Below are 20216 nucleotides of genomic sequence, written 5' to 3'. Positions count from 1 at the left end.
GGACTATAGTAAATTCCAGGTCAGCCTGGGTAGAGTGAGACCCTACCTCGAAAAAACAAAACAATAAAAAAAAAATAAAAATAAAAATAAAGTATTCTGTTTTTTGGGGGTTTTTTTGGAGGGGGAGGTTGTTTGTTTTGGGTTTGGGGGGGATTTCCAGGAGAGATGGCTTAGCAGTTAAGGCCCTTACCTACAAAGCCAAAGGACCCCGGTTCACACCTCCAGTACCCACATAAGCAAGATGCACAAGGTGCACATGTGTCTAGAGTTTATTTGCAGTGGCTGGAGGCCCTCGTGTGCCCATTCTCTCTCCCCTAACCCCATGGCATGGTGGTACACACCTTTAACTTCAGCACTTGGGAGGCAGAAGTAGGACTGCCCTGAGTGCAAGGCCATCCTGAGACTACACAGTGATTTCCAGGTTAGCCTGGGCCAGAATGAGACCTTACTTTGAAAAGCCAAAGGAAAAAAATTTTAAAAAAGGAAATTCAGAGCTCTCTCTGTCCCCGTCCCCACCTCTCAGTCCCCTCATCCTGGTCCCCCTGCTGCTGGGTTGAGAACGCCTGGACCCCGCGAGCTTGCTGCAGAAGGAGGCCCAATTGCTCTATCTTCCATATTGAATGGCCCCCCTCGGTCCCCAACTCACAGCTCCCCACTCCAGAGGGTGTGTACTCGGAGTGAGTTGGCCAGAACTCCTGGTTTGCTCCCCCCCCTCCAAGTTTGCTGGTCTGGGTACCCCTGCTACTGACTTGGGGAGCCTGGTTCCTGTGTGTGGGCTGTGGAAGCAGGCCTTTTGCTTGGGTTTCCCGACTGACTAGCCCTGGATACTCAAAGCCCTATTCCCCAGAGCCAGAGGGGGCATGGTCCACTGTAGGAGCTGACCTCCTGGCCCTGGATCTCAGGCTTTGCTGGCTCCAGGTTCCTCAACCCCGTGCCCCATGTGCTAAAGAGTGGGCGCAGGTAGACTGAGTAGGGCAGAGCTTCCAGTTCCCCAGGTACTTCTGACATGCCTGCAATCTCCACATCTGTGTTTATAACCCCACCCTACTCTAATCTGGTTCACATTTAAAAGAGAACAAACACTCTCAGAAGATCCTATAAGGACAAACACTTGCTTCCCCCTCAAGAGAATAAAATGCTTCCCCAAGATGGGTAGCCCACAATGCAAAAAAAAAAAAAAAAAAAGCAACAAAAGCCAGAGAACTCAGAGATCTCTACCAAGGATGCCTAGTCCACAATGGAAACCTCTGCTGAAATCATAGAGAAATCAACAGACACTGAAACAACAACTGGCTGGGTGAGGTGGCCACACCTTTAATCCTAGCACTGGGAGAGACAGAGATAGGAGGGTTGCTGTGAGTTCAAGGCCACTCTGAGACTGTTACATAGTGAAATCCAGGTCAGTGTGGGTTAGAGTGAGACTCTACCTCGAAAAGCCAAAAAGAAAAAAAATTGCATAAATGACATCAAGCCAAATCATCTCTTAGAGCACTCGGCTTTTGACATTAGGCTTAATTTAACTGAAGAAAACGTCAGAGCCTCAATAGAGAGATAAATTAATTGAAGGTGAGTCAAAAATTAAAAGTATCTCAATAACCAGCTTATTAAGCTTAATGAAGACATGATCAAATGCATTCTAGGAAGGATCAAGAAAATTAGACCTCAGGCTGGAGAGATGTTGGCTTAGCAGTTAAGGCATTTTCCTGCAAAACCAAAGGACAAGGTTCGATTCCCCAGGACCCACATAAACTGGATGCACAAGGGGCACATGTGTCTGGAATTTGCTGTGGCTACAGGTCCTGGCATGCCCATTCTCTCCCTCTTCTATCGTTCTCTGCTTGCAAATAAATAAATAAAAACTTATTGTTTTTCTAAATCATACTCAAAAGAGATGGACGCAATACAAAATAACACAACAGAAAACAAAAATCAAATATAGCTTTTAAAAACCTCTCTAGAACCCCTCACTAACAGAGTTACTCATATGGAAGACAGAACCTCTGAGCTGGACCACAAAACAGAAGAAATTGATTAGGAGTACAAAGACTATGCTGAACAGGGCGTGGTGGCACATGCTTTTAATCCCAGCCTTTGGGAGGCACAGGTAGGGGGATTGCTTTGAGTTCGAGGTCACTCTGAGACTACATAGTGAATTCCTGGTCAGCCTGAGCTACAGTGAGACCCTACCTTGGGAAAAAAAAAAAAAACTATACTAAATTCAAACTATCACACAAACAGAATATGCGGAAACTGTGGGATACCCTAAAACAACCAAACATCCAGATCATGGGTATACCAGAAGGAGAGGAAATCCAGGCCAGTCTCTCAAAAGAGGCTGATGCAGATACCAGAAGCTCACAGAGTAACAGACAGGCCCAAAGCAGAAACTCTCCAAGGTCATCATAGTAAAAACTCTATAACAATGAAAACAAAGAGAGTGCTAAAAGCAGCAAGAAACAACTCACTACATACATACAAAGGCAATTCCATCAAAATTACCTCAGATTTCTCAATGGAAACCCTGAAAGCCAAAAAGGACCTGGAATGGAACACTTCAAAGTGCAAAAACTATGACTTCCAACACAAGCTATATACTGCACCCAGCGAAAATATCCTTCATAAGAGATGGTGAAAGGAAAATTTTCCATGAAAAAGGTCAACTCTATGATTATATGAACAAAAGCCAAACCTGCAGAGAATACTGGAGGGAATACTCCACACAGAACAGTCAAATAACCAAGCTCAAGAGCCAAGAAGCAGATCACAATAACCAAAACTAGAGCATGCTCAAAAAAGTACAAAACTCAAACCGGGCATGGTGGCGCACGCCTTTAATCCCAGCACTTGGGAGGCAGAGGTAGGAGGATTGCCATGAGTTCAAGGCCACCCTGAGATGACAGAGTTAATTCCAGGTCAGCTGGGACCAGAGTGAGACCCTACTTCGAAAAACCAAAAAAAAAAAAAAAAAAAGTACAAAACTCAAGAAAGCACCAAACCCCATAAAGCACACCGTCATGGCAGAGATTAAATTAACCCTCACACAACCTTAAACAGCAACAGTCTTAACTCAACCATCAAAAGACGTAAGTTAACGGGGTGGGTCAGAAAAATGAACCCTTCTATCTGCAGTCTTCAGGAAACCCACCTCACACTAAAGACAGACATCTCTTCAGGGTGAAAGGATAGAAAATTATATTGCAAGCAATTGGAAATAAGAAACAACCAAGTGTTGCTATATTAATATCTGATAAAATAGACATCAAACCAAAAGTAACCAAAAAAAGACAAAGGCCACTTATTAATCATGAAGGGAATGATTCAACATGAGCACATCACAATCATAAATCTACATGCACCAAACACAGCTGTACCACAATTTATAAAATGAAACCTACTTGACAATAAAACAGAAACAAACACCAACACCATCATAGTTCAGGACTTCAATATTCCACTATCATCAATACATCCAAGCAGAAAATCAATAAGGAGATAATAGAACTCAACAACACCATTGATCAACTAGACCTAACGGACATCTACAGAACTTTCCATTGTAATTCTAAGAGTACACATTTTTTTCAGTAGCCCTTGGGACCTTCTCCAAAACAGACCATATATTATGCCATAAAATGTGCTTCTATAAATTCAGGAAACTGAAGTGACTTCCTGCATCGTATCAGATCACAATGCTTTAAAGCTAGAAATGAACATGAGGCACATCAGGAACTTCACCAGCTCCTAGAGGCTGAACAACACCCTGCTAAACAATGAATGGGCTGTGGAAAAACTCAAAAAAGAAAATGTAAAATGCTTAGAATTCAATGATAATGAAAACACAACTTACCAAACCTTATGGGACACAATGAAGGCAGTCCTAAGGGAAAATTCATGGCACTAAATGCCTTCATAATAAAGACAGAGCAATCTCAAATTATAACCTGTCTACCTAAAGTCGTTGGAAAAACAAGAACCCAGCCTTAAGAACTATAGACAGAAATAAATAATCAAGATCAAAGCAGAACTTAATGAATTGGAGAGTAAGAAGAAAATTTTTAAAAACTAATGAAACAAAGGAGCTTGTTCACTGAATGAATAAACAAGATTGATAAACCCCTGGCCAATTTGATCAAAGGAAAAAAAAGAGAAGTGTCAAATTTTAAAAAATCAGAAATGAAAAAGGAGAGGTCACAACTTACATGAATTAAATTGGAAGAATCATAAGAACATAATTACAAAACCTCTACTCCACAAATTAAATATTCTGGAAGAAATGGAATTCCTAGTCACATACCACTTACCAAAAGTAAACTCAAAGCAGATTAATTTCCTAAACAAACCTATTACATCCATGGAGATTGGAAAGGTAATTAAAACCTCACCAAAAAGAAAAGTCCAGGACCGGATGGCTTCTCAGCCAAATCCTATCAAACCTTCATTAAACTGAAATCGATTTTTCTCAAACTGTTTTGCTTAACAGGAGAGCAGGAATCCTCCCCAACCAAAACCAGACAGAGATGCAAGAAAAACTACAGGCCTATAACCCCTTGATGAATTTAGATGCAAAGATCCTGAACAAAATCCTCACAATCTGAATTCAACAACACATCAAAAGCATTGTCCACCTTAATCAAGTAGGCTTCATCCCTGGGATGCAATATAAATGGTTCAATATAGGTCAACGATATATACTACATAAATAAACTGAACCATAAAAAACACATAATCATTTCAATTGATGCAGAGAAGGCCTTTGACAAAATACAACACCACTTCATGATCAACAAAACACTGGAGAGGATAGACATGGAGGGTTACGCAACACAAGGCTACATATAAAGCACCAAAAGCCCAAATAGTACTGGGGAAAGTCTCAAGAAGTTCCCATTGAGACTGGAAACAAGAGAGGGGTGACCACTCTTATCACTGCTCTTCAACACAGTACTAGAAGTCCTAGCCCAAGCAGTAAGACAGGAGAACGAGATCAAAGAGATACAAATTGGAAAGAAGTCAAGTTAGCACTATTTGCAGATGACATGATCCTATACATAGTGACCTGAAAGTCTCCATCTCAAAACGCCTAAAGATGATTAATTCCTTCAGAAAGTTACCAGGATACAAAATCAATGCACAAAAATCAGTAGCCTTTCTATATGCAAACAACAAATATAAAAAGAAAGAAATCAGCAAGGGTGTCCCATTTTCAATGGTAACAAAAAAAAAAAAATTAAGTACCCTGGAATAAGACTATCCAAGGATATGAAAGACCTATATAATGAAAACATTAGAAAAAAATAAACTCAAGAAAGAAATCACAGGGGACTTGAGAAGATGAAAAGACCTCCCATGGAGAATGGAATTTCAAAGGGGAAAGTGTGGGGGGGGGAGGAGGGAATTACCATGGGATTTTTTTTTTAATAATCATGGAAAATGTTAATAAACATTAAAAAATTAAAAAAATTAAAAATAAATAAAAAAAGAAAGACCTCCCATGCTCCATGTGAAAATGGGCACTGTACCAACAACAATATACAGATTTAATGCAATACCATTAAAAATTCCATCACAATTCTTCACAGAGATAGAAAAACTGATCTCAAAATTCATATGTATTGCCAGCAGACCTTGAATATCCAAACATAATCTCAGCAAAAGAAACACCTCTGGCCGGCCTGGTGGTGCACACCTTGAATCCCAGTACTTGGGAGGCAGAGGTAGGAGGATTGCTGTGAGTTCGAGGCCACCCTGAGACTCCATAGTGAATTCCAGGTCAGCCTGGGCTAGAGTGAGAACCTATGTCGAAAAACCATTAAAAAAAAAAGACCAGGGCTGGAGAGATGGCTTAGAGGTTAAGTGCTTGCCTGTGAAGCCTAAGGACCCCAGTTCGAGGCTTGGTTCCTCAGGTCCCACGTTAGCCAGATGCACAAGGGGGCGTACGAGTCTGGAGTTCATTTGCGGAGGCTGGAGGCCCTGGCGCGCCCATTCTCTCTCTCTCTCCCTCTATCTGTCTTTCTTGCTGTCTTTCGCTCTGAAAGAAAAGAAAAGAAAAGAAAAGAAAAGAAAAGAAAAGAAAAGAAAAGAAAAGAAAAGAGAGAGAGAGAGAGAGAGAGAGAGAGAGAGAAAGAAAGACCAACCAACCTCTGGAGGTATCACTATACCCAATGTAAAGCTATTTTACACAGTAACAAAAACAGCATGGTACTGGCATAAAAACAACACAGACCAATGAAACAGAATTGAAGACCTGGACCTTAGGTCAAAACACTATACCTACCTGATCTTCAACAAAGGTGCCAATAAAGTAGATTGGAGAAAAGATAGCATCTTCAACAAATGGTGCTGGACAAATTGGATAGCCATATGTAGGAAAATTAAACTAGACTCACTCATCTCGCCATACACAAAAATTAAGTCCAAATTGATTAAAGACCTCAATGTAAGACCTGAAACTCTTCTCCCACTAGAAGAAACACTAGGAGGAACTCTCCACGATAAGTGGAGAAAGACTTCCTAAACAACACCCCAGTAGTCCAGGAAATTAAAGAATCACTCAACCAATGGAATGCCATGAAGCTAAAAAGCTTTTGCACAGGCAAACATACTGGTAATAAGCAGAGCCAACAGATTACCCACTGAATGGCAGAAAATTTCTGCCAACTATACCACTGATGGAAGCCTAATATCTAGAATCTACAAAGAACTCAAAAACTAAAGAATTAAAAAAAAAAAAAATCAAGCCAGGCATGGTAGGTAGCACATGCCTTTAATCTCAGCACCTGGAGGCAGAGGTAGGAGGATCTTCATGAGTCCAAGGCCACCCTGAGACTACATGGTGAATTCCAGGTCAGCCTGGACCACAGTGAAACCCTACCTTGAAAATTTTTTTTAAAAAAAATCAAACAACCCACTCCAAAACTGGGCAGAGAACTGAATAGGGAGTTCTCAGAGGAAGAAATACAAATGGCTAACACACACTTAAGAAAATGTTCAACATCCCTAAGTATTTGGGAAATGCCTATTAAAACAACTATGAGATTCCACCCTACTCTAGTGAGGATGGTAATCATTGAAAAAAAAAATCTAACAACAACAAATGGTGGTGAGAATGAGGGGAAAGGGGGAAAGAGGAACCCTCATCCGCTGTTGGTGGGAATGCAAACTTGTACAACCACTATGGAAATCAATATGGAGATTCCTAAATAAGATGAACACAGAGCTGCCAAAAGACCCAGTGATTCCCTACTGGGCATTTATCCTAAATGCTTCATGCATCACTACAGTGATAATTGCTCAACTATGTTTCTAACTACTCAATGCATTATAGCTAAGAACTGGAATCAACACAGGTGCCCATCACTGGACGAACGGATAACAAAGTTGTGGTACATTTACCGAACGGAAGCGTACTCAGCAGTAAGGAAAAACAAAACAATGAAATCTATAGAAAAATGGACAGATTTGGAACAGATTATACTAGCCAAACTCACACAATCACAGAAAGACAAACACCGCATAGTCTCTCACTAACACGCCATTCCTACCTGGATCTACCTGCTTGAGGTGCTGACATAGCTGATATGCATCTCAAGGCCCAGACGACAGGGATAGAAGGGTTGGGGGAGGAGAAGGGGGGGGACAAAGACAAAACTAAATCCAAAATTAACTGGTCCCATAAAAACCTTTATCCTTGGAGTTATACTAAAAGATATAACCTTCAACAGGGGTAAGGGGGGAGCACCTGAAAAGAGGGGCTAGAGAGGGTAGGATGAAGACTAAGATTAAAAAAAAAATTGTAAACCGGGCACAGTGGTGGACGTCTTTAATCCCAGCACTCAGGAGGCAGAGGTAGGAGAATCAGCATGAGTTCGAGGCCACCTTGAGACTACATAGTGAATTCCAGGTCAGCCTGGGCTACAGTGAGACTCTAGGGGGGCAGGGGAGAAATTTACCCATGCTGGGGGAATTTTACATAAGAAAGGGCTGGAAGATTGTTAAAAGCCACAGGGTGAGACAACATGCCCAGAGGCATGCCCTCACCCAAAAATAACTGACTGCTGCTCCCACAACACATAACCAAGCCCATGTGGAATACCTGCAACCCCACAAGAGTGCCCAGCAGAATGGGGGCAGGAATGAGGGGAAAGAGGGTACTAACACATGTTGTAGCCATACAAATTATGTTGTTAATCATAGTAATAAAAAAGAGAGCAAAAAAATTTCAGGGTCTGAGAAGATGGCTCAGCAGTTAAAAGTGCTTGCAAAGCCTGACAGCCTGGCTTTGGTTCCCTGACATCCTCATAAAGCCAGATGCAAAGTGGTACATGCATCTGGAGCTCATCTGCAGTGGCAAGAGGCTCTGGCACACTCCCCCCAACACAAATACTCAAGCAACAGCCTCCAGGCTGCAATACGGAATTCAGCAGAAGATAAAAGTGTCCTGATAGAGCACTGAGCTATGGCATTCTACCCAGCAAAGGGCGCTCTACCCGCTCCAGAGCTGGCCCAGGTGAGTAACTGTGGTGACACGTCACCAAGCCTCGGGCCTGGCTGCAGCTTCCCAGGGACGTGTGTGAATGGCAAGTCCAATACACAGACCACAGTGACTTTAGAATTGATGTGATGAGCTGGGGGCATGGTGGCTCAGGCCTATAACCTCAGGTATGCCAGAGGCTGGGATAGGAGAATAGAAAGCTCAAGACCAGCCAGAGAAACTTAGTGAGGCCCTGTCTCAAAATTAAAATAAGTATATAAGAGATCAAAGAGGGGGCTAAGGACATAGCTGAGTGGTAGAGCCCTTGCCTAAGTAGGAGGAGGCTCTAGAGTCAATTTCAAGTAGTGAAAACCAAAACAAAAGAGTTGATATAATAAATCTTGTTCAAACCCGAAAAAATAAAAATAAACAATAAAATAAAAATTTTAAGTACTGTAAGATGACCTTTAAAAAGGCACTTCAGCTGGGCATGGTGGCACATACCTTTAATCCAGCACTGGGGAGGTTAAGGTAGGATCGCTGTGAGTTCAAGGCCACCCTGAGACTGCATAATGAATTCCAGGTCAGCCTGGACTAGAGTGAGACCCTACCTCGAAAAACCAAAACTCAATCAATAAATTAAATAAATAAAAATAAAAAATATTTTTTAAAAACTTCAGTAATCAAAATAAAACTTCGTATCCTTATGCAGCTTACATTCTGGTGGCAGCCTCTGCCGTCACTTAAAGCTGGCACAGTAACAAGAAGTATAAAACCTATCACCCAACCTCTGTGAAAACCTACTAAGCACAGGTAATGAGCTACTGGGCTGCTGTATGAAGGAGTTGTGTTGTAGATATTCTTGGAGGGATAGCAGTGCTGCAGAGTCTAGCTGGTGTTCCCACAAGAAAACAAAATCCCAGCTCATGAGAGAGGACAAAGGGTACATTCTCAGAGACAGTGAAGCAATTAAAGGAACCTAAAGAAAAGGCTTCTAAGGTGGTGAAGGAAAACATTGTCAATGGAAGAACTTAACACAGTGGCAAAGAGTAGCAAATAGAAATTCCATTTGAAGCTTTAGATGAGAAATCTTCCAGATAGTGAGGGATTCCTGTAACAATAGGAATTTACATGAACAAACCAGTGTGGAAGACAATGAAAACTTCGGGAAGGAAGCAATAGGAAGAGCCACACTGTCTCCTCCAAAGGCAGCCTTGAATGGCAGGTAAACCCGTACCTAAAAAATTACTATTTTAAGGGCTGGAGAGATGGCTTAGCAGTTAAGCACTTGCCTGTGAAGCCTAAGGACCCTGGTTCGAGGCTCAATTCCCCAGGACCCACGTTAGCCAGATGCACAAGAGGGCGCACATCATCTGGAGCTTGTTTGCAGTGGCTGGAGGCCCTGGCGCGCCCATTCTCTCTCTATCTGCCTTTCTGTCTGTCGCTCTTAAATAAATAAATAATGAACAAAAAATTTTTTTTAATTACTATTTTAAAACATCAAATTGGAAAGTACCTCTTTATACAACATATTTAAGTATGTGACAGAGATGAAACCTTTCATCTATTTCTTCTAACTTATCTAGAAACAAATGATACAATCAGAAACAAAGGCAATATTGAACTTACCATTTAGTCAGGAAATTATGATTTGAGTACATACTATAAATGCATGCATATAAAAGGAATATGGGGGCTGGAGAGATGGCTTAGCGGTTAAGCGCTTGCCTGTGAAGCCTAAGGACCCCGGTTCGAGGCTCGGTTCCCCAGGTCCCACATTAGCCAGATGCACAAGGGGGCGCACGTGTCTGGAGTTCGTTTGCAGAGGCTGGAAGCCCTGGAGCGCCCATTCTCTCTTTCCCCCTCTATCTGTCTTCTCTCTGTGTCTGTCACTCTCAAGTAAATAAATAAATATTAAAAAAAAAAAAAAAAAGAAATATGGCTGGGCTGGAGAGATGGCTTAGCGGTTAAGTGCTTGCCTGTGAAGCCTAAGGACCCCAGTTCGAGGCTCGATTCCCCAGGACCCACGTTAGCCAGATGCACAAGGGGGGCGCACGCATTTGGAGTTTGTTAGCAGTGGCTGGAAGCCCTGGTGCACCCATTCTCATTCTCTCTCTCTCTCTCTCTCTCTCTATCTCTATCTCTCTCTCTTTCTCCCTCTGTCACACTCAAATAAATAAAAATGAACAAAATTTAAAAACAAAAAAGAAATATGTGGGAGGAAGGGAATTAACATGGGATTTTTTTTTTATAATCATGGAAAATGCTAATAAAATTTTTTTAAAAAGAGAAAGAAATATATTGCTGGGCATGATGGCACACACCTTAATTCCAGCACTCATGAGGCAGAGGTAGGAGGATCACAGTAAGTGCGAAGCCATCCTGAGACTACATAGTGAATTCCAGGTCAGCTTGGGCTAGAGCAAGACCCTATCTCGAAAAATCAAAATAAATAAATAAATAAAAGAAATACAGCCAGGCGTGGTGGCACATGCCTTTAATCCCAGCACTTGGAAGGCAGAGGTAAGTGGATCGCCATGAGTTCAAGGCCACCCTGAGACTACAAAGTGAGTTCCAGGTCAGCTTGAACTAGAGTGACACCCTACCCTGGAAAACAAAAACAAAAACAAAAACAAAAAAAAAAGGAAAAGAAATACAGATTGAAGCTGGTTATGGTGGTACATACCTGTAATCCCAGCACTCAGCCTTCTGAAGCAGGGGGATTATCTCAAATTTCAGCAAGTTCCAGGCCAGCCTGGGCCAAAGTGAGACCCTGTCTCAAGAATAAACACGTCAAACCAACAACTAGATACAATTTGACCTTAGCTGAGGTGGTTGAGCAGGCTCTGATCCCAGCTCTGGGGAGCAGAAGTAGGAGGACTGCCATGAGTTTGAGGCCACCCTGAGACAACATAGGTCAGCTTGGGCTAGAGTAAAAGCCTACCTCGAAAAACCACCCTCCAAAAGAAATACTAGTACATGGAGGAGGAGCCTGATGTAAACTACAGAGAGTATAGGACCCTAAACCTACAGAAGGGTTTGCAAGCAAGCACCTAAACCTATGGGTTATTTGTTACCGTAAATGTAATACCACATCTTTTTACATGTTTCATTCTCCCAGAAATTAAGCTTAGATAGAAAAAAAAAAAAATCTGATGGGAGGGAGGTGCTGGAGAGATGGCTTAGCAGTTAGGCACTTGCCTGTAAAGCCACATACACTAGGTGGCACATGCATCCAGAGTTCCTTTGCAGCAACTAAAGGCCCTGGCCGTGCCCATGTTCTCTCTCAAATAAATAAAGTATTTTTTAAGAAGAGAAAAACTTGCTGGGCATGGTAGCACACGCCTTTAATCCCAGAACTCGGGAGGTAGAGGTAGGAGGATCATGGTGAGTTCAAGGCCACCCTGAGACTACATAGTAAATTCCAGTTCAGCCTAGGCTAGAATGAAACCCTACCTTGAAAAGCAAAAAAAAAAAAGAAAAAGAAAAAGAAAAAGAAAAGAAAAGAAAAGAAAAAGAATAAAACTTGACTGAAAAAACCTGCTAACAATTGTTTGTTAATTTGGACCAAACATTCTATTTTAATATTTTTATTTATTTATTTATTTGACAGAGAAAGAGGGAGAGAGAGAGAATGGGCAAGTCAGGGCCTCCAGCCACTGTAAATGAACTCCAGACGTGTGCACCCACTTGTGCATCTGGCTAGCGTGGGTCCCGGGTAATCGAACCTGAGTCCTTTGGTTTTACAGGCAAACACCTTAACCGCTAAGCCATCTCTTCCAGTCCTGAACATTTTAAAGAAAGATCTCTGTATCATCTTCTAGTATAAACTCAAAGAGGAGGAGGGAAAGGAAAAGGGGAAGGGAGGGGTAAGAGGAGCAAAGATGAGGGGAAGGGCAGGGGAAGGACAGAGAGAAACAGAGGGAAGAAGGACGGGTGTAAAAGGCAGGCATGGTGGCACACTCCTGTAATCCCAGTACTAGGCAGCCTAACAGCAAAAGTTTAAGACTAGTCTGGGCTACGTGGTTACATGGTAAACCCAACTAAAAAAGAAAAAAAAAGTAGAAGTGATTGAAATTCATCTCTGCTCTCAATTCAAGGTACACTTTAATAGAATTTAAAAGACTAAGAATAGTAAGAACTCCTTCCCAGCATTGTTCCTTATTCCTAAAGAGTAAAGATGTGGATTCAAACCCAGTCCTGGCTGGGCTGGGCATGGTCGCATACCTTTAACCCCAGCACTTATAAGGCAGTGATAAGAGGATTGCCATGAGTTCAAGGCCACCCTGAGACTACACAGTCAATTCCAGGTCAGCCTGGGCCAGAGTGAGATCCTACCTTGAAAAAAAGAAAAGAAAAGAAAACCAGAAAGCACCTGCCCAACCACCTCTTGTCTGGGAAGTTTACTCAACTGACCAAAGTCCCACTGCTGGGTCACTGGAGAAGTGGAGCTGAGATCCAGACAGGTTTCGACTTTCTAGCTCTTTCCTTATTACACTGTGCTTCCTTCTCTGCTCCACTGCACACGTCATGCTGCTATTATTGTAAAGTAGCCTTATGGGTAAGAGTAATCACATCAGAACCAAGGTCAGAGATCAATAAACTTGCCAGGGAATAATTACAAGTATTAACTTATAGATGAAGCCATCATCTCCACCTCAGTCGACATGTACTGGAAGTTTGAAAAGTTAGAAAGAAGTGCACATTCCGTTACAAGCTGAAAATCACCTCAGTCTATACACTGCAAGGACATGGCTGCTGAAAACCAGACAATCTTGAAGTTTCAGTGGCCAGTCCTTTCCTCCAGCACTTCCTGTCCCCACCCCACCCCCAATAACCCAGCAGATGTGTCCCATGAACTATGCATTCCTTCCGCACACTACAGCAAGCTGGGACTCCCTTCCTTCTTATACTAGGCACAAACAAACCAAAGTTACAATACTGATTGTCATGATTAGCATGATACAATACCAAATATATTCCAGAAAACAACCTAGGATTTTTTTTATATAACTTTGACTTTTTATGTTCGCTAAGACTGTAAAAATACTTCTTTTAAAATAAGCTTTCTTAGCCGGGCGTGGTGGCACACACCTTTAATCCCAGCACTTGGGAGACTGAGGTAGGAGGATGGCCATGAGTTCAAGGCCAGCCTGAGACTACAGAGTGAATTCCTGGTCAGGTTGGGCTGCAGCAAGACCCTACCTTGAAAAATCAAAATAAATAACTAAATAAAAGTCTAATTTAAACTCAACTACAAAGTGATGATGGTGATTAAAGGCATTTGCCCACAAAGCCTGACGGCCCAGGTTCAACTCCCAGTACTCACATAAAAAACCAGATGCAAAAGGTAGCGCATGCAAGTGGAGTTCTTTTGCAACACCAAGAGTGCCTGGCATACACATGAGCACACAAATAAAAATACTGGGCTGGAGAGATGGCTTAGCAGTTAAGGCGCTTGCCTGCAAGGCCTAACAACCCAAGTTTGATTCCCCAGTACCCACATAAAGCCAGAAGCACAAAGGGGTGCCTGCATCTGGAGCTTGTAGTGGGGGGAGGCCCTGGTGTGTCTATGATGTCTGTTCTCTTCTCTCTCTCTGCTGACAAATAAATAAATAAAAATTTTGGAGGGAGGGAGGGAATTACCATGGGATATTTTTTTATAGTCATGGAAAATGCTAATAAAAAATTTTAAAAAACTTTTACAGAAAAAAATGTTTAAACTGGGCATGGATGGTGGTGCATGCCTATAATCCCAGCACTGCAAATGCAGAGGTAGGAGGATCACTCTGAGTTCGAGGCCAGCCTGAGACTACATAATGAATTACAGGTCAGCCTGAGCTACAGCAAGACCCTACCTTCAAAAATTATACTATATGTGTGTGTATTTCAAATAAAACGAGTTTCTTGTTTATGTAGAAATTTTTAAATGACCTTTAAATAAATTCACATGTGCAAAAGCCTATGGCAAAGCACCAAGGAAGTTTTGTTCAATTTAAGTAAAGGTGTATCTGAACTATTTGCTGTGGATGAAAAACCATACACAGAAAGAACCACGTTCCTATATTTAATCCAAGATTCCCTTTTTTTGTTGTACTAGGAGATGTTCTCAAAGATTAATATAAAATAGCTCCTTGCAAGCAGGGCATAATGACTCTTATCTATAATCCCAGCACTTTGGTGGGTAAGGTAGGAAGACCACCATAAATTCAAGGTCAGTCTGGGCAACAGAGTGAATTCTAGGTTAACCTACAGCAGGATCCTGCCTCAAATAAAAAGTTCCTTGCCACAGGAATGCTGTCAAGGATGACAGTCGTGGACAGAAATAATTATAATGCAAGGAAAAATGTGCTTTGTCATGAGAGTTTTGTGGGAAGAAAATAGTCTTGCTAAGTATGTGGCCTAATGTCAATGTATACTTAACAACGCTCAAGGATCACATGAGTTCAAAGCCACCCTGAGACTACTACATAGTGAATTCCAGGTTAGCCTGAACTAGAGCAAGACCCTACTTTGAAATACCAAAGTAAATAAAATAAAATAAAAGCAAGGCAGGCATGGTGGCACACACCTCATCGCAGCACTCAGGAGGCAGAGGTAGGAAGATCACTGAGTCTGATGACCGCTTGAGACTACAGAGTAAGATCCAGGTCAGCCTGGGCTAGAGTGAGACCTTACCTCGAAAAAGCAAAATAAATAAATTAAGTTACTTAAATAAGCAGAATGGAGTCTATGGCATGTGTTTAAAGAAACCATCAACCCCATGCAAAGGAAGCTGAAGGGCACTGCTACCTGGGTTTGGGGCAGGGAGGAGCTGAGGAACTGAGGCTTGTAATTCAGGCCATCAGTACATTATGCTGTGCTACATTCTGAAATTACAGGATTCTGTCTTTGCTGCAGTGGGTTTCAAGATCTGAAAGAAAACTCAACTCAGATCAGGACATACCACCATCCAGCCGGCTAGTTCCAAGTCAGCAGGAGCTCCACCGCGGAGGACTCCTTGGCACAGACATGCTCAAATGCTCCTGGCAGCAGCACCGCTCCTCTCCCTCAACCCCCCACCCCGGGGCTGTTACTATAGCTCCTTTTGCTAGATGTGCCTTTGAGTTAAGAGAGAAGCTGGTCGGCTCATCATCACCCAGCAGCTGCAGCCCGGCAATGCTCAGCCTAATTGTGGACCGGAGCAGCTGAGAGCCAGAGGGGAGAAACCACGTCTCCTCGCGCAGCCACGCACAAACTGTGGCCCTTTCATAGGAACCGATGATTTCCTTTGCAGAACAGCAAATGTACTTTGACAAAAGAGAGAACTTGTATTCTATTTAAACCTGTTTAAATGTGAACTGAAGGTGACCTGAACCATGTAGCCTTCTGAACAATGAAGATCTTACAAAAACTTCCTGTAAATATTCTCACAACAAAGCCATAATCACAAACACCACCTTCGTAACACGACGAAGTTCCTGTGATATAAGAATCTGGCACAGCCGCAATCTCCTTCGACGCCCTGTTACAACGCACAGCTCCGGGACCGGCCCTGAAACAGCAGTAAGCCATCACCCAGGACAGACCCCGCAGTGCCGCGGCCAGTCTCCGGATGTCGGAACCCCAACACCACCATCATTGCTTCTTTGGAACAAAGTGGTATTATTCCTTCAGTCACTACATCCATCTTCCTAAAGTTAAAAGTAAAAACTTATCTCACAAGAGAATTAAAACTAAGGGCAAAATTACTGATCCTCTAAAAAGCATTACTGGTCTACAAAAACAAAACTGAAGCCGGGCGTGGTGGCGCACACCTTTACTCCCAGCACTCGGGAGGCAGAGGTAGGAGGATCTCTGTGAGTTCAAGGCCACCCTGAGACTAAATAGTGAATTCCAGATCAGCCTGAGCTAGAGTGAGACCAACCTCAAAAAAAAAAAGAAAGAAAAAAAGCCGGGCGTGGTGGCACTCAGGAGGCAGAGGTAGGAGGATCACCGTGAGTTCAGGGCTACCCAGAGACTACGTAGTGAATTCCAGGTCAGCCTGGGCTCCAGTGAGACCCTACCTTGGGAAAAAAAAAAAAAACAGTTTCATGCAAAATAACTCAGCTATAGAAAAATACCCCAAACAAATGTATGTCTTAATGAATTACACTAAGCCCAACATCCCTGTGACTAGGTTAAAAAGACTTTGCCACCACTTCAAAGCCCAGATCCTAGTCACAGCCTCCTCTCTTTTAAAATGTAGTTTTATCACACAGGTGTGCGTTCCTGGACCTCAGAGCTTAATGTGAGCTAATGCTGTTCACACTTTTCGAGAAGGTTTCTTTCCTGTTAAAAGGATAACAAGACTAAGAAATGATGCCTACATTGAAGTGACTCAGTAGATTTAGGGCTAAGTATATTTTTAGAGAAAATTTACTCAGTTTCTAAACTACTGTCTAAAATGACGTAAATGTGAACTTCGAATAAACGTATCTTCTACTGTGGGTTGGTTATATTTTATTGATAGTGGGTCGTTGGTATTTTACGAGCATATTTATCCTTTTATCATCACAGACAATAAAGTAGAATTTTGTGTACATGAAACTCCATTTTTTTTCAGCTTTGAAGAGTTCCTCAACTTAAAAAAATTGTTTTTGACAATGTACTAATATTATACTTTGACCATAAGACAAATTCCACCTATCCCAGGTCAAGTCTGTAATTTCACTTTTAGTCAATTTTGTGGTTTATGAAGTCAGCAAAAACTAGCTGCAAAATTGAAGCTATTATAACATTATGGTGGTTATGGCAAAGTACATGCTTTAAGTATGTTTTTTATCTTTTATCATGGAAACATGGATATGAGCTGTCTTGTACCTAAGTGATCAAAGACAATTGTTGTTGGGCTGGAGAAATGGCTCAGTGGTTAAGGCATTTGTCTGCAAAGCCTAATGATCCGAGTTCAATTCTCCAGTACCCATGTAAAGCCAGATGCATAGAGTGGCATCTATCTGGAGTTTGCTGCTGCTGGAGGCCCTGACACAGCCATTCTCTCAGCCTCTCAATCAACCAATATCTATCTATCTATCTATCTATCTATCTATCTATCTCTATCTATCCCTCCCTCCCTCCCTCCCTCCCTCTCTCTCTCTCTCTCTCTCTCTCTCTCTCTGCTTATAAATAAACAAAAATACCGGGGCTGGAAAGATACCTTAGTGGTTAGAAGCCTAAGGACCCAGCTGGGTTCAATTCCTCAGTATCCACATAAGTGGTGCATGCATCTGGTGTTTGTTTGCAGTGGCTGGAGGCGCTGGTGCCCCCATTCTCTTTCTGCCTCTTTTGCTTGCTCTCAAATAAATTAATAAAATATTTTAAGTACCTTAAAAAAAAAAGGACAACTGTTTTGTTTTTCAAAAATGTGCACCCAGGCTGGAGAGATGGTTTAGCGGGTAAGCAAAAAGGTGTACCATCTGAAATGTCAACTATTCTTCACTGAGGCTCAGCTAGTACCCAAAAATCAAGATACAAGCCAGGCGTGGTGGTGCACGCCTTCTAATCCCAGCACTTGGGAGGCAGAGGTAGAGGGATCGCAGTATCTGAGGCCACCTTAAGACTACATAGTGAGTTCCAGGTCAGCCTGGACTAGAGCGAGACTCTAACTTGAAAAAAAAAAAAAAAATCAAGATACAGAGCATGTTGACATGGCAGAGGTGTCATATTCTAAGGGAAAAAATAACCTTGGGGAACAACTTTCTTACAGAGTGTCTATATGAATATCATATGTGATACATAAAAAGACAATTGGCTTTTTTGTGTGTGTTTTTTCTCTCCTTGTGTTGAGGATCGAACCCAGGACCTTGTGACGGCTAGGCAAGCGCCCTTTCACTGAGCCTCAGATCACTGAAGGCATTCCTTCATCATCTGTCCATTCAAGGACCCTTATCCACTGTATATAAGCACAGTGCTAGTTAAGATAACAGATTTAACACGCACGGTTCCTTAAATACATACAACTGACAGGTACACATTTAGTATTATTTTCCTTAGCCTAACAGGATATGTTAAATACACTCTGACTTAACCAAAATACTTTGGGCACAGTAAACGCTACAGTTACAATGCACAAATGTTACTTATGTGAAAACGCACGCGTGGAACGTGTCACAGATGCAAAGTGCTTCTCTAGTAGACTTTTTCAGCGTGTTATTCCATGACGGTTCCAATTAACTACGCAAAGCACAATTCAACCAGACCGGAACTACACCAGAGTCCCATTCACTGCAAAAACTAAAGCAGTCCCTATTACCCGACATGGTTTTTCAACTTTTTATTTATTTAAAAAAAAAAAAAAAACTCTACCCGAGCCCAATAAAGTAAAAAAAAAAAAAAAAGCTGGAAGCAATCAGAGAAGAAAACACACTTTCAAACAACATTTCCTTTTAGCACATTGCGGACAAGGGGGAACCGAACCAAACCGGAGGCGGGCTGACAACAAGACCGTGAAAGTGGCATCTCCACCACCCCCCCCAAAACAAAGGAAAACTTCCAACATGTCGTGGTTTTCAATCAAACCGAGGCAAGAAGCCGAGGGGTCCGTTCCCCGGCACCCCAGCCTCGGGGGCGGCACGGGGCAAACCCGCAGCTCCCCTGCGGCCCTTGCTCGGGCTGGGGCGGGGCGGGAGTCCCGGGACTTCCAACGGGAACTTGGGGCCGGGATCGGGGGACCGAACCAGGTAGTCGTCGTCGTCCGCACACACCCCTCCCACCACCACCACCGCGACCTCGCCCGGGGCCAGGAGACACGCCCGCCGGGGACGAGCCGAGCCGAGCCGGGCCGGGCCGAGGGGAGAAGTTTTTTAGGGTTTTTTTTTCCCCCTCCTTCAACTTCCCGGCTACGGCGGGGAGGACGGGCGCCGGGGCCTAAGCGTGTCCGCGGCTCCGCCGGGTCCGCGGGGTCCTGCCGTTCCCCGGTCGGCGGGGCTCGGGCTTGGCGCTTACCTGGGCTCCGGCCGCGCGCGCATGGGTCGCGGCGGCGGCGGCGGCGGCGGGCCGAGGCGACGCCCGCGGGGCGCTCTCCCTCCTGCACGTCGTCCGGGTGTCGGCGGCGGCGGCCCGGGGACGCGTTCCCTCGAGGAGGAGGAGGAGGAGGAGGGAATTCCCGGGCTCTTCCCCCCCCCTCCGCGCGTACACACACACACACACACACACACACACACTCACTCACACACACTCACACACACACACACATACACCGCTCCGCCCGCGGCCGGCCACGCCCCTCGGTTCCTGGCCCAGGCCGGCGTGGGGCGGGGGCTGCGCTACCTGCGCGCGCGCGCGCCTGCCCGGCAGCTCACCGGAACTCGCGCCGCGCCGTCCGCCCGGCCGAACCTTCCGGCGTGCGCGCGCCTTTCCCTCCCCCTCCGGGACCCCGAGCCCGAGCCCTGGGGGTCCGCTCTGTGCGTGCCGCGCGCGGGTGCCCTGGGGGAAGGGGGGGAAGCGAGGGGGGGGTCACGTCTCCCGAGCCAACATGGCGGCGGGGCCCGGGGAGGGGGGGAACTGTGCGGGGAGCGGGTGGCAATCGCGTAGGGAGACGGCGCTGCTCCCCCTGCCCACCGCAACCCCCCTCTCGGCTCCCCGGCTCCCCCGACCTGCTCGGCGCCTTTGCACCCAACTCCTCCCCCGGGGGCCCGCTCGGCGTTGGGCGGTATTTGCATGGGGGTGGGTGTCTGTCCCTGGGCTTCCGCACTCTTGTCGCCTAGAGTTAAAAATAAGATAGAATAAA

At 44.0% G+C, this 20216-nt stretch overlaps 1 protein-coding gene across 1 annotated transcript in view; it reads right to left on the bottom strand.

Moving 5' to 3' along the window:
- Yes1 (YES proto-oncogene 1, Src family tyrosine kinase) overlaps positions 1 to 19476 on the bottom strand; it is a 75486-nt gene extending 56010 nt beyond the window's left edge. Inside the window, exon 1 of the mRNA XM_045134973.1 lies at positions 19433 to 19476. The gene's annotated coding sequence lies outside the window, so the exon portion shown is untranslated. The remainder of the gene's footprint in view (positions 1 to 19432) is intronic.
- Between the last annotated feature and the right edge of the window lie 740 nt (positions 19477 to 20216).

Source organism: Jaculus jaculus, chromosome 15 (genome assembly GCF_020740685.1).
Source record: "Jaculus jaculus isolate mJacJac1 chromosome 15, mJacJac1.mat.Y.cur, whole genome shotgun sequence".
NCBI lineage: Eukaryota > Metazoa > Chordata > Mammalia > Rodentia > Dipodidae > Jaculus > Jaculus jaculus.
This window is presented reverse-complemented; position numbering and strand designations above follow the sequence as displayed.